Source organism: Pelophylax lessonae, assembly GCF_965119305.1.
Source record: "Pelophylax lessonae genome assembly, chromosome: 11".
Taxonomy (NCBI): Eukaryota; Metazoa; Chordata; class Amphibia; order Anura; family Ranidae; genus Pelophylax; species Pelophylax lessonae.
The window spans coordinates 214953916-214969922 of NC_138778.1; positions in this window are offsets into that span (position 1 = coordinate 214953916).

Genomic DNA, 16007 nt, shown 5'->3' on the forward strand with positions numbered 1-16007 from the left:
GGCGACCCACTCACTTCGTGTGTGGGATAGGTTGAATGGGGCTCTGGCTCTGGCCCCTTTCACTTCTCCGCTGGCCCCGGTGGGGGGGTTTTCCATGGTTCTCCCCAGGAGAGCGGCTGTTGTCTCTAGGCTCGTGGGCCGGGGGCGGCGAGGTCAGTCTGGCTCGCTTCTGGCCTGATGGGCAGATGGTCCCCTTGGAAACACTGCGGATTCGCTATGGCAGCTTTCCCTTTGATTTCTGGAGGCACCGACAGCTGACCCATTTTGTGGCCTCGCTTTGTCAGCAGGCGCAGATCAGGGCCGAGCTCACTGGCTTTGAACGTCTGTGGGCGGCCTGCGACCCCCAACCACATCTAATCTCCTTTTTGTATAAGTTGTTGGAGTCAGCCAGGCCTCCCTCTAAACCTTACTTCATCCGGGCGTGGGAAAGGGACTTGGACCTGGAGTTCTCTTCAGACCAACTTCACAGAATATACCGCCTGACCCATTCTAGTTCTGTAGATTCTAAGACGCAAGAGAATAACTATAAGCTCCTTACTAGGTGGTATTGGGTCGCAGCTACTTTGGCCAGTTTTTGCCCTGGTGTTTCGGATTGGCTGCTGGCGGGGCAGAGGACAGAGGGGGACGCTCCTTCACGTTTGGTGGTCGTGCCCCCTGATCCGCCCATTTTGGGATATGGTGCGGCAGCACGTTCGGGCAGGCACCGGTCTAGATTTGCCGGACTTTTTCTTTTGCATGCCCCCCCAGTGCCCATCCCGAAATACAAACAAAGTGTTCTTACGCATTTACTCAACGCGGCTAAACGCCTCATCCCGATCCACTGGAAGACCTCCCGGGTCCCTAGTGAGGCTGACTGGCTTCGCAAAGTGAAGGAGATTATGAAGGCTGAGGAGTGGATGGCGACTTGTAGGGGTACTAAGGAACAATTTGATGCCGCCTGGTCGGAGTGGCGTCTTTATGCCCCTGATTCATTCCCTGTGTCCTCCAGCCTGGACGTGGCCCTATTGGCGCTGGCTGATCCTGATTTCCGCCGGCGGGTCCAGCAGGCCTCGGTTGTCCCTACTGCTTAGCTTTCTTTCTCACTTTCTAAGTGGTGTGCGCTCTGGAAGCCGGGCACGGGCTCCCTCCCCCCTCTACCCCCCCTTCCCTCTCCCCTTTGCTTCTGACCTTTTTCCCTTCTTCCCCCTTGTTTCTGACTGGCAGAGTTTCCTTCCTTTTTTTTCCTTTCTCTGATGCTCTGAGTGGGGGTCCTCTCCGCTATGGTGGGTTGGTAATGGTGTGTGGATTTGCTTGATGGACGTGGGCTCTCTCTCCCCTTGCCCCCCCCTGGGGGATGGGGTTAGGCCAACTGGGGCCGAATGCCCAGGCCTGGGAGGGCCCCGTTCCCGTCTGCTCTGGTTAGCGCCAACCCTGACCTGGCTCTGGGCTCTCGGTTCCGCTGCTGTGCATTGTTAAGGATTGCCGAATTTATGCTATGACTTTTTTCTTTATGCTTGTACCATGTTTCTGTACAGCCGTTCTGTTCCTGTCCATTGTTTGTGCTATGCTGATTGTTATTGCACTCTTATTTTTTTTCAATAAAAATTGATTATACAAAAAAAAAAATAAAACCTCCCTGGCAGTCTGATTATGTCAGAATTTCTGTGCTAAAAGCAGTACATTATTTTGCATAGAAATCTGTTGTTCTTTATTTTAAAACTCACCTTCCCCTGCGATCTCCCCGCCGTACTCCCCCGCTGTCCTCCCCCCGCCGTCCTCCCGTTGTCCTCCCCCCACGCCGTCCTCCTCTGCCGTCCTCCCGCTGTCCTCCCCCGCTGTCCTCCCCCGCTGTCCTCCCCCGCCGCACTCCCCCGCTGTCCTCCCCCCGCCGTCCTCCCCTGCTGTCCTCCCGCCGTCCTCCCCCCGCCGTCCTGCCACTGTCCTCCCCCGCTGTCCTCCCACCGCCGTCCTCCCCCGCCGCCCTCCCCCGCCGTCCTCCCGCTGTCCTCCCCCCACGCCGTCCTCCTCCACTGTCCCCCCCCGTCCTCCCGCTGTCCTCCCCCCGTCCTCCCGCTGTCCTCCCCCGCTGTCCTCCCCCCGCCGTCCTCCCGCTGTCCTCCCCCCCGTCCTCCTCCGCCGTCCTCCCCCACCGTCCTCCCGCTGTCCTCCCCCGCCGTCCTCCCCTGCCGTCCTCCCCCGCCGTCCTCCCCCGCTGTCCTGCCGCTGTGTGCTCGGGCGATGCCGGCACTTGTCTTCCGGTTCCCTTCCCTGCAAGCATTGCGACGCAGGGGGGGGGGGGGTGGAACCGGCGGCAATTAAAAAAATGTAAATGCACCAAATGAGATGATAGAAAGCTGTGATCCTAACGGATTACACTGTATCATCCCATTTCACCACAGGATTTCACCTGGTGACTTTTCCAGTGCCCTGCCTGTGCTTTTCCAGTTCTTTTTGCCTGGAAAACAGAGAACGACCATGGCGTCCAAAAAGCTTTCTTTTTGCACAAAAGCCCTTTTAGACGAACTGGAAAACAGCGACAGCGAAACGGAGTTACTTGAAGAACTGAGTGATAGCGATTGGTGGGAAAATTCGTCATCAGGTACGGAAAGCAACGACAGCGACGATTCTGATATCTCTTTCTGGCACATCGCTCCGTTGGAAATTCTGAAGAATCATTTGATATACTTCCCAAATTTTTTTAGTTTTGGTGCAGAATGAGTAGTTTCATCAAATTCTTCATTATTTTCAAACTACTCATTCTGCACCAAAACTAAAAAAATTTGGGAAGTATATCAAATGATTCTTCAGAATTTCCAACGGAGCGATGTGCCAGAAAAGAGCAGACGTGCAGGGAATGTTGCGGGTGGATGTGCGGGAAACAGAAGGACCAGTGCCAGCCCCAGCAGAGCCAGTGGCACCAGGATGCAGACAGGAGCCCCCCTCCCCGCGATGAGACTGCGGAGGACTGGGGCTCAAACGGGATGGGGGCGGGAGCGCCTCCGGGCACCAGAGGCCGCACGCCTCCCCTTGGGGGACACAGGTGGAGGGGCAGTGAGATGGGGATACAGTGCAAGGGAAAGGAGGGAAGCCAGCCTGACCCTGGTCCACCAGCTCCCGGACCCTGGATAGCAGGAATGCAGTGTCCATGCTGCCAGCTCTTCACCGCGATTCTTCTCAAAAGGAATTCCTTGGGAAGGTCCTCTTAACTGAGCTCAGGCCCATCCCCATACCCAAGGCTCCGTCAAATCCATTTGACCCATATATCTTCCTGCTTGGTTCCAACTCCTGGCCATGCCCCCATCAGTCAAGGCTCTCTTTCCCTACAGGGGTCAAGAGGCCAAGAGGTATTCATCAGAATCGTCGTTGACGTCACTTTCCGTACCTGATGACAAATTTTCCCACCAATCGCTATGGCTCAGTTCTTCAAGTAACTCTGTTTCGCTGTCGCTGTTTTCCAGTTCGTCTAAAAGCCCTTTTGCACAAAAAGAACGCTTTTTGGACGCCATGGTCGTTCTCTATTTTCCAGGCACAAAGAACTGGAGAAGCACAGGCAGGGCACATGGAAAAGTCACCAGGTGAAATCCTGTGATGAAATGGGATGATACAATGTAATCCGCTTTTGGTACTCTATAATAACCCCGAGCCACACTCGGGAATACCGCCAGGGAGGTTAAAGCCTGTAGTCCTAAACTGGCGGCTAAGATTTTGTGCAAATGTATTAATAATATTAGGAAGCGTCATATGCAGAGAGGTGGAGTATGGAGGGTGAGTGGCACAGTACAGACCGATGAAGGCTTTTTTAGGGGCACTGTGAGAGTCCTGCTTAGTCTGTCTTTAGGAGATTATGGAAAACATGTTACATAGTTGGTAAGATTGAATAAAGACTCCAGTCCATCCAGTTCAACCTGTGGTGTGTGTGAGTTTATATCAATAATAAATTCCATATCCCTGTATGTTGCGATCCTTAAGATTCCCATCTAGGGCTGGGTTCACACCGATGCAAATTGGATGTGGGTTTCCTTGCATCCAAGTCGCATGACAGGAGACTGTGACCAGTTCTTGAAGCGGAGTTCCACTCAAAACTTCCACATATCTGTCTCCTCCCCACCTCCGGTGCCAGGGGTAAGGGGGGAGAGGGTACCTGTTTTTGACAGGTACCCTGTCCTCACTTTTATTGGACCTCGCGAGGTACATCAGAGGTTTGGCCCCCCCCCTACAGCTCCCTCTGCTGCCAGGCCAATTACCGAGCACAGCACTCTTCGCGAATGCGCAGTTGGGACCCGGCCGTGAAGCCCCAAGGCTTCACTGCCTGGCTTCCCTTAGTGGCAATGGCGGCATCCGACAGCCGATGGAAACATTGGCTGCGGTGCCGAAATCGTTGGACTCCAGGACAGGTAAGTGTCCCAATATTAAAAGTCAGCAGCTACAGTAGGTGTACAGTGTGTGTAGCTGCTGAATTTTAATTTTTGGAGGGGGGGGGCGGAACTCCGCTTTATTAGAGCCGGGTTCACACACCTCCGGGGCGGCCACGGTCCGCACTGAAAAAGGGTCCTGTGCGTCTTTGAAACGTAGAACAGGGTTCGCCCCGGACCTCCTGCTGTGAGTCGCAGCCGCAGATAGTGTGAACCAAGCCTTAAACCACGTACTCACGATCAGGTTATCGGACTAATTTTTGTACATTTTTTTGTTGCATGCTAATCTCTTATGTCATGTGTTTTGTTTTGTAAATTTTTTTGTTAGTTGTTTTGTATGTATTCTTTCATTTTTGAGTATCCGTAGTCTTGCTCTTATGATTTTTTTCAGACGTAAATTGTGCTAATTACCCACTTCTGGACCGGAAGGATTTGCCCCCTAATGACCAGGCCATTTTTTGTGATTCGGCAATGCGTTACTTTAACCGAAAATTGTGCGGTCGTGCGACGCTGTACCAAAAAAAAAAAAAAAAAAATGACGTCCTTTTTTCCCCACAGATAGAGCTTTCTTTTGGTGGTATTTGATCACCTGTGCGATTTTTATTTTTATTTTTTTAAACAAAAAAAAGTCACATTTCTGATAAAAAAAAGATATATATATTTTTTACATTCCGCTATATAACATTCCCAAAATTTTTTTTAACCACTTAAGCCCCGGAAAATTTTACCCCCTTCCTGACCAGGGCCTATTTTGTGATTCGGCACTGCGTGATTGCGGCGGTCGTGCGACGCTGTACCTAAACGAATTTGACGTCCTTTTTTTCCCAAAAACAGAGCTTTCTTTTGGTGGCATTTGATCACCTGTGTGATTTTTTGATCATGCGCTATTAACAAAAAAAGAGCGTCAATTTTGCAAAAATAACAATATTTTTCACATTTTTTATATGAAATTCCCCAAAAAAAATGTAAAAATCAAAATTTTTTAACATTTTAGGCCAATTTTTTTTACCATATGTTTGGTAAAAAAAAAATCGCAAAAGGTGTATTATAATTGGTTTGCACAAAATTTATTGCGTTTACTATCGAAGGGAAAGATTTTTGTCATTTGTGATGTTTTTTTTTTAACGCGTAATGGCGGCGATCTGCGAGGTTTTTTTTGCGGGACTGCGACGTTGCGGCAGACAGATCGGACCCTTGACTGACATTTTTGACACTTTTGGGGTTACCAGTGACATTACTACAGTAATCAGTGCTATACATGTGCACTGTTACTGTAAAAATGACACTGGCAGTGAAGGAGTTAACTTTGTTGGAGAGGGAGGGGTTTCTAACTGTGATTGGCTGTGGCTACTAGCGTAAGAACAGTGATCAACATAGTAGAACCGTGTGATCTCCATTCTTACACAGGGGAGAATGACAGGCGGCTTTGTTTACATTAGCCGCCTGCCTTTCTTCCGGTGTAACGGAAGATTGCGAGTGCCCGGCGGACATCGGGTCCACCGGGCACACGCGCGGGGGGTCTGTGAGCGAGCGGGAGCCCTACGTCGCTTTGCCTGTGAGGGGCTGACTGCCGACGTAAATAGGAGTGCGGCGGTTGGCAAGCGGTTAAAATCTAATTTTTTCATCCTTTTAGGCCAATTTGTATTCTGCTACATATTTTTGGTGAAAAAAAAAAAAATCGCAATAAGTGTATTTTGATTGGTTTGCGCAAAAGTTATCGTGTCTACAAACTAGGGGTAAGATTTATGTCATTTTTATTTATTTATTTATTTTTTACTAGTAATGGTGGCAATCAGTGATTTTTAGTGGGACATTGCGGCGGACAGATCGGACCCCTAACTGACATTTTTGGGGGGACCAGTGACATTACTACAGTAATCAGTGCTAAAAATATGCATTGTTACTGTACTAATGACATTGGCAGGGAAGGGGTTAACCTAGGGGTGATCAAAGGGTTAAGTGTGAGCCTAGGGGAGTGTTTTTTAACTGTATGGGGGATGGGCTTGTGAAATGACCATAGAGACATGTGATCCTATATAGAAGGATCACAGGAGCTCTGTGATCATTTCAGAGAGAAGAACGGTCAGCTGTGTTTACAACAGCTAACCGTCCTTCTCGCTCAGCGGGGAGCGATCGCGGGTACCCGGCGGCAATTGCGGCCGCCAGCCCGCTGCATCGGCTTCCCCACTGCCTAGTGATGTAGGGCTACGTCGGTTCACACAGGAGAGGCAGCCTGCAGCAGCAAAAGTGCGGCGGGCGGTCTTAAAGCAGTTAAACAAAAATCGTACGTGTTCACGTGCGATAAAAACATTTTCGCACGAAAATGTGTAATCGGCTGTCAAAAGCACCATACTAACGATCCGAAAATCGGCAGATCGTTCGTCGGATGAAATTTTACTTCCGATTTTCTTATCGTGTGTACGGGCCTTTATGGTTTTTTTAAACTATCGATGCTCCCTGCTGATACCACTACTTGAGAAACGGAGTTCCACATCCTTACCGCTCTGACAGTAAAGAATCCTCAACGCATGTATTTTGCTTGGTGCTTACATTTCCCTTCATTTCAGGGATTTCTTATGCATATATTAGTGTATCTGTGCATCAGATTATATTGTAATAGACTTTTCTTCTTTCAGACTACATGACACAATTGTTACATCTCGATCTTCCCTTCAGATGCTGATAGACTAAAATATTGGAGCTGCTGCTGAATGCAGGTAAGATTTATCATCTCTAGTCTGTCTTCTTTGAGTTTAGCTGTGACCATTCGTGGCTCCATGACAGAAAATGGAAAATCCCAACATATACAGCTAGACAAAAAGCTAATGAAAGGATTGTAATGGAATTTTATAGATGTGAAAGTCATCAAAAAAACATTTATCAGTTAAAAATAATATAATTTTATTACAATTTACATTAAAAACACCTCAAAACAATGGTATAGGTGTAATGGAAGAAATATACTGTATGCGGAATTGTAAAATTGAAAAGTTGAATATAGTCCGTTACGCACACTCTTCTACATATTTCGCCATCCTGGCTTCATCAGGACGTAGCTGCGAAGGGCACAGGAAAGTGTCAACCCCATAAAGTGGGGATATATGCCTCGCGACTGTACGTCAAGACTGATTCACAGGGAGAGGAGGGAAAGAAAACCTCTATATGACTCCCAGGGGGGCACATCCAAACCAGCACAGGGTGGACTGCAGAGGAGGTATATGGACCCAAGTATTAAAAACAGTAATTACAGCATATCACTAGGGGGAGCCAAGATCAAATATTGGGGCTGCTGCTGAATGCAGGTAAGATTTATCATCTCTAGTCTGTCTTCTTTGAGTTTAGCTGTGACCGTTTGTTGGCACCGGGAGAGAAAATGGAAAATCCCAACATATACAGCTAGTCAAAGCTAATGAAAGGATTGTAATGGGATTTTATAAATGTGAAAGTCATCAAAAAACCATTTATCAGTTAAAAATAATATAATTTTATTACAATTTATATTAAAAACACCTCAAAACAATGGTATAGGTGTAATGGAAGAAATAAACTATATGCGGAATTATAAAATTGAATATAGTCCTTTACGCACACTCTTCTACATGTTTCGCCATCCTGGCTTCGTCAGGACGTAGCTGCGAAGGGCACAGGAAAGTGTCAACCCCATAAAGTGGGGATATATGCCTCGTGACTGTACATCAAGATGGATTGACAGGGAGAGGAGGGAAAGAAAACCAGGGGGGCACATCCAAACCAGCACAGGGTGGACCACAGAGGAGGTATATGGACCCAAGTATTAAAAACAACAATTACAGAATATCACTAGGGGGAGCCAAGATCATACCGCAGAGTGTTTTTGTTGTGTATAATTTAGACAAACCTAACGATATTATGAGTAAACCCCTACTGTTTACTTCCTCATTATACAGACAGACCATGTTCAGCTCCGTGTTTGCCAAGGCTCCCTCCTAAGCTCCGGCCGAGTTTCCATCTTGACGTATCATCGCGAGGCGTATATCCTGACTGTGTGGGATTGACACTTTCCTGTACCCTTCGCACGTACTTCCTGACAAAGCCAGGATGGCGAAACATGTCGTTTAATGTAAATTGAAATAAAATTATAATATTTTTAACTCATAAATGGTCTTTTGATAGCTTTGCACCTAAAAAATAACATTCCAATCCTTACATTAGCTTTGTCTTACATTTAAGGGATGAAGGTGCCATTGATTTATTCCTTTCTTACCCGCAATAGATGCAATTCCATGTATACAGTTGTCACCAGAACAGGAAGTGAGGGGAATCTTCCAATGGGGACACCTATTTTGGTGACAAGAGTCTCCTCACTTTTGTTTCGATATCTTCTTTTTGTGCGGTAACGTTGTCCAGCAATGGCTCGCTTGTTGATTGATATTTTAAAATTAAGACAAAAGGAGGGAGAGCAGTGTTCCTCCCCGCTGATTGATTCACTCATGCTCTCTGCATGTTCTCAATGTATGCATTTATGTGACATTTACATTTGCTGTTCCATGTTGGTGTGGCACCCTCCTAGTGTAGTGTAGGCTGCTAGGAAAATTTAGTTAGCACCTCTGGAACCAACAAAGCAGGGGTTGATTGTTTAAGCCTGCTCATTGTCTCACAGGCTGCTGCTCTGATTTATTCCCCCTGTATTCTAGAGCTGGGATCACAAAACTACGGCCCTCCAGCTGTTGCAGAACTTTACATCCCATGAGGCATTGTAAGACTCTGACATTCACAGACATGACTAAGCATGATGGGAATTGTAGTTCCTGAACAACTGGCAGGCCATAGTTTAGAGACCCCTGTTCTAGAGGATTCTAGAATTATAGCGGGAGGAAGAACAGTAGGCAGCCTGAATATTTATGAGACTCCAGCCAATCCCTGGGGAGATGTGCCCAGAAGGTGGTGGAAGAGCCCATAAATAGTCTGGGGACTGAGGCAGAAGGGACAGTTCCGTTCCTGTTGAAGTCTGTGTGCAGGGACTCTTCCCCTGGGGTAGGATTTCTAAAGGTGCCATCTAGAAGACATCAGTTGGGGGGGGGGGGCATCCACAAAACTCTAGTCCTGGAGTTTGTTTGGGTCTGGAGAAGTTCACTGGAGAATACCAGGAGGAAGTTTGAGGAGAAGTTTCCAGCTGTCCCATTGTGGTGTCTCCCTCACTGGAGAGGGCCATATGGATATCGGCAGGAGGCAACTGATGATCCTGTGACTGTGTGAAGAAATTACCCCAGTGCTGGAAGTTCATGACTGTGTGCTGATTTCTGTTTGGGGAAAAAATTCTAGTCTCCTGCCAGCATAATAGACTCTGTGGAACATTTTGGTGTTGCTCAGCAAATCAAAGAAGAGTCCTCAATGTGTTCAGTTCTTCAGTTCCGAGGTATCCCATGCTCTTCACTCATTGAAATTCTATGTTCCAATAAAACCCTAAAAAAAAATATACCTATAGACTGTTCCGTTGAGCTACTGAAAGAGAGAAGTAAATGCAAGGTGCCTGGCTGTGTGTGCCCTAACTGGGGGAATAAGGCTAAGTTCATCCGCAGTTCTCTAGGGATGCACTACATGAAGATTAACATATTTCATAAACAGTCTTTTGGGAAAAGTTAAAAAAATAAAATTAGACCGTATTCACCTATTCTTGTTGTGGCACACCTGTAGTAAGATAAGTGTTTTGGGGATTTATTTGCTCCTCATGTGATTTAACAAGGAGATTTTGTAGCAATTTGAAGAAATTAGGAATACACGGGTCCCCCCCCCCCCCCCCCTCTTGGCCATCAATATGTACAGTATGTATTAGTTACTAAGTTTTGAGTATGTTAAACTGGTTGGTTCAGATGGCAGTGTCACACTCACCTGCTCCAGCAGTTTCTGGGTTCTGCAAGGCTGCCCCAAACAGAACTCGGCCACTGCCTTGAAGGATTACCGCATGTATTTCTTGGTATTCAAGTAATGCATCACTTATAGCTGCCAGACCTTGTGTCTCCTTGCAGAGATTGTCTCTCATTCCTGTGAATTCCTGTGTTCCTCACTCTCCTAAAGGCCCGTACACACGATAAGAAAATCTGTAGGGAAAATTCGTCCGACGACCTATCTGTCGATTTTCGGATTGTTAGTATGGTGCAGAGGCATAACTAGCACCTTCAGGGCCCCCCCCCCCCCCCCCCAGACCCCTGGCCGGGGCCCTTTACTATCATTGCGGGGCCCTTTATTACAGTCCCGCAGCGGAACCCTTTCACAAGTTCTGCAGTGGGCCCCCTTCCTGCCATCTTGGGGCCTCCCCATGGTGGTGGAATACCAGGGCCCGGTCCCAAGTGTGACCTTTGTGATCCTGGAAGTTCACCCACTGGTGTCAGCAGTTTTTATTTTTTGGTATTTTAATTGTATTATTTTTTTTATAATTTTATTTTATTTTTTTACAATGTGACTGACTATGACTCTCTCCATTCAGAAAAGGAAGGAGCTGGTAAATTACATATTTACTGACCCCTTCCTGGTTCTCTATTGTGACACATCCCCTGCAGCAGCCAGCAGGAGAGGGGAGGGAGCGGGAACTAGGAGCACACAGGGGCCCAGAGACAGCAGAACACAAGTGAACTGGATAGGAGGAGGGGCGGGGGCAGCATACAGAGGAACCAATCTCCTCCATTTTCCTCCTGCAGCTACAGGAGGAAAAAGGAGGACAGTGATTTCTCTACATGCTGCCCCCGCCGCCCCTCCTATCCAGGTGTACAGGGGAGCCGCACAGGCCCCTTGGAGCATGGGGCCCGGTTGCAATTGCAACCCCTGTAGTTACGCCCCTGGTATGGTGCTTTCGACAGCCGACTCCGACTTTTCAGCTGACAAAATCCTGGTGTGCAGGCTATATAATTTTTGTCATCCGTAATACAACGTCCGATTTTCGTCTCATTAGTACAGATTTTGAGGGAAAAAAATCTTAAGAGCAAGAAGACTAGGCATGCTCAGAGACGAAAGAACACATAAAAAGCAATCCAACACATGACATCACTTCTGAAGTAGAATTCTGTCATACGGGAAAATTCGTATGAAAATAACCTCTTCACTTTCCACATCAGACTAGCATGCCACAAAAAACGGACGACAGATCGTTCGATAATCTGATCGTGTGTACGGGGCTTAAGACTGTACTCAGGTGAGCCTCCAGAGTTCCTGCACCTGTGTGCCCCTGTGTTCTCCAACACTCCCACTTGTGTTCCTGTGATCCCAGTAACCTCAGTTACTCTCACTTGTGTTCCTGTGATACCAGCCACTCTCACTTGTATTTGTGATGCCAGTGACTAAGCTACCTGCTGTGATCCCAGTAGCCCCAGCTACTCTCACTAGTGTTGCGGTCAGTGGCGGCCGGCCGATAGGGGGCGCAGGGGCGCCACCCCCCCCCCCCCAAAAAAAGAAGAAAGATTTACAAAAAAAAAAAAGTCAATTTTTCACCCACTAGGGGCGCCTGGGTGTGCTGGGTATGGGTGGGGTGGGGTTTTTGACCCCACCCTCGGCCAGCAAAGGCGCCGATTGGCGCTCTTCAGGAGGTCATCGGGGCGCAGAGCAATGCGCCCCGACACTCCCCACTTTTCTGATGTCCAGGCTGTGATTGGTCCAGACTCCAGCCTGGACCAATCACAGTAGGACATCATCTGGTCACGTGAGAGAGACGAGTCCAGCCCTGTGCAGCAGCAGCAGCCCGGTAAGTCCTCAGTCCTCCTCCTCCTCAGGCCTCCGTCCACTGCACAAAAAAAATGCATGCCTTGCCATTGCCTGCCATCCATGCCATTGCCATCCATTTCCTGCCATGCCATCCATCCATGATGATAATGATATCTGCTGCAGATATCATCATCATCATGGATGGATGGATCCAGGCCAGGCTGATACAGGTAGGTACAGGCAGGTCACAGTGCAAGATTTATCAAGTTACCCAGGCCGGGCTCAGACCAGAGTGCATATATCATTATATATATCATCACGGATGGATGGATGATCCATCCATCCATGATGATATATATATAATGATATCTGCACACTCTGGTCTGGGCCGGGCCTGGCCTATTATTCTTGCACCATGACCTGCCTGTACCTACCTGTTCTGGCCTGGCCTGGGTCCATCCATCCATGATGGATGGATGGACCCAGGCCAGAACAGGTAGGTACAGGCAGGTCATGGTGCAAGAATAATATCAAGTTACCCAGGCCGGGCCCAGACCAGAGTGTGCAGATATCATTATCTATATCATCATGGATGGATGAAAGGGGCATGTATGCTGGTCACTACATTGAAAGGGGGCCTGTACGCTTGTCACTGCATTGAAAGGGGGCCTGTACGCTGGTCGCTGCATTGAAAGGGGGCCTGTACGCTGGTCGCTGCATTGAAAGGGGGCCTGTACGCTGGTCGCTGCATTGAAAGGGGGCCTGTACGCTGGTCGCTGCATTGAAAGGGGGCCTGTACGCTGGTCGCTGCATTGAAAGGGGGCCTGTACTGTGGGATTAGTGCTAGGGGGTCTGTACTGTGGGGTTTGTGCCACTCTCAGTCAGTGTATCCCATAATAGGGTGTCTCTCACAGTATATCCCATAATAGGGCCCCTGCTCCCTATTATGGGATATACTAGTACTGAGAGACCCCTTAATATGTGATATATTGGGAGAATTTGTTCACGCAAGCAAAATACAGGGGACAAAATGGGTGGAGTCTATAAGGGGTGGGGCTTCTGAGAAATGGGAGGGGTCAAAATAGAAGGGCGGGGTCTTGCGCCCCCCCATCTTAAAACTTCACCAGCCGCCACTGGTTGTGGTGATCCCAGTGACTCAGCTACATGCTGTGATCCCAGTACACCAGCGCTCCTAGAGACTCACTTACATTCCTGTGATCCCAGTACTCCCAACATGCCAGGATCTAGGGTGGGTTGCGCCCCTTCCACCCTGGATGCTCTGCCAAGCCCCTAAGCTTCTCCTCCCCACACTACACTGAACTGAAATCCCATTCTTTTTCCTACAGCCACAATCTTCACAGGGTGTATCTGGCTACTGCAGCTACACTGCCGTTCCAACCAGGGAATTTCACTGGTCAGACGGCAACATAGCAGCCAGCTACACCCCATGGCTGCAAGCTCTGTGTAGTGAAGGAGCTCTGCCAGGTGCCTTGCCAGAGGTGATTCTGGTCTCCAGCCATGACCCCTGTCCTCAGCTCATCCCCTGCGGTCCTTCCATCCTTTGTCCTGCTGACTCCCTGTACTCTGCCCTACAAACTCCAGATCCTATCCTCTGCCCCCATATCAAAGGGGCTAGATCTTGCCCTGACTCCCAATGACCCTCTCCTGTGTACCCAGGCTCAGGCTTTTTAGTGGTTTGGGAGTTAGAAGACCACAACCTGGGAGCTGTCCCACAGCAAAGCCCATTATCTCTTGTAGGGATCTCAGGTGAACACCAGGCAGTTTCTTCGACTTTCCACCATGGCCATTCTTAGGGTTCTCATCTTGGCTGAGCATGCAAGCATTTAGAATTGTAAGGTGATTCTATGTTTAGATTGTAATTTGTGGCAAGCATTAGGATATAGGGGTGTATATTCAGTATCTTACAAAAGTGAGTATACACCCCTCACATTTTTGTAAATACAGTGGGTACGGAAAGTATTCAGACCCCCTTACATTTTTCACTCTTTGTTATATTGCAGCCATTTGCTAAAATCATTTAAGTTCATTCTTCTTCCTCATGAATGTACACACAGCACCCCATACTAACAGAAAAACACAGAATTGTTGACATTGTTGCAGATTTATTAAAAAAGAAAAACTGAAATATCACATGGTCCTAAGTATTCAGACCCTTTGCTGTGACACTCATATATTTAACTCAGGTGCTTTCCATTTCTTCTGATCATCCTTGAGATGGTTCTAAACCTTCATTTGAGTCCAGCTGTGTTTGATTATACTGATTGGACTTGATTAGGAAAGCCACACACCTGTCTATATAAGACCTTCCAGATCACAATGCATGTCAGAGCAAATGAGAATCATGAGGTCAAAGGAACTGCCTGAAGAGCTCAGAGACAGAATTGTGGCAAGGCACAGATCTGGCCAAGGTTACAAAAAGATTTCTGCTGCACTTAAGGTTCCTAAGAGCACAGTGGCCTCCATAATCCTCAAATGGAAGACGTTTGGGACGACCAGAACCCTTCCTAGAGCTGGCCGTCCGGCCAAACTGAGCTATCGGGGGAGAAGAGCCTTGGTGAGAGAGGTAAAGAAGAACCCAAAGATCACTGTGGCTGAGCTCCAGAGATGCAGTCAGGAGATGGAAGAAAGTTGTAGAAAGTCAACCATCACTGCAGCCCTCCACCAGTCGGGGCTTTATGGCAGAGTGGCCCGACGGAAGCCTCTCCTCAGTGTAAGACACATGAAAGCCCGCATGGAGTTTGCTAAAAAACACCTGAAGGACTCCAAGATGGTGAGAAATAAGATTCTCTGGTCTGATGAGACCAAAATAGAACTTTTTGGCCTTAATTCTAAGCGGTATGTGTGGAGAAAACCAGGCACTGCTCATCACCTGTCCAATACAGTCCCAACAGTGAAGCATGGTGGTGGCAGCATCATGCTGTGGGGGTGTTTTTCAGCTGCAGGGACAGGACGACTGGTTGCAATCGAGGGAAAGATGAATGCGGCCAAGTACAGGGATATCCTGGACAAAAACCTTCTCCAGAGTGCTCTGGACCTCAGACTGGCCCGAAGGTTTACCTTCCAACAAGACAATGACCCTAAGCACACAGCTAAAATAACGAAGGAGTGGCTTCACAACAACTCCGTGACTGTTCTTGAATGGCCCAGCCAGAGCCCTGACTTAAACCCAATTGAGCATCTCTGGAGAGACCTAAAAATGGCTGTCCACCAACGTTTACCATCCAACCTGACAGAACTGGAGAGGATCTGCAAGGAGGAATGGCAGAGGATCCCCAAATCCAGGTGTGAAAGACTTGTTGCATCTTTCCCAAAAAGACTCCTGGCTGTATTAGATCAAAAGGGGGCTTCTACTAAATACTGAGCAAAGGGTCTGAATACTTAGGACCATGTGATATTAAAGTTTTTCTTTTTTAATAAATCTGCAACAATGTCAACAATTCTGTGTTTTTCTGTCAGTATGGGGTGCTATGTGTGCATTCATGAGGAAGAAGAATGAACTTAAATGATTTTAGCAAATGGCTGCAATATAACAAAGAGTGAAAAATGTAAGGGGGTCTGAATACTTTCCGTACCCACTGTATGTTCTATCTTTTGATGTGACAACACTGAAGAAATGACACTTTGCTACAATGTAAAGTAGTGAGTGTACAGCTTGTATAACAGTGTAAATTTGCTACCCCCTTCAAAATAGCTTAACACACAGCCATTAATGTCTAAACCACTGGCAACAAAAGCGAGTACACCCCAATTAGCCATTTTTCCTCCCCGGTGTCATGTAACTCATTAGTGTTTCAACAAGGTCTCAACTGTGAATGGGGACTAGATGTGTTCAATTTGGTGCTATCGCTCTCACTCTCTCATACCGGTCACTGGATGTTCAACATGGCACCTCATGGCAAAGAACTCTGAGGAGCTGAAAAAAGA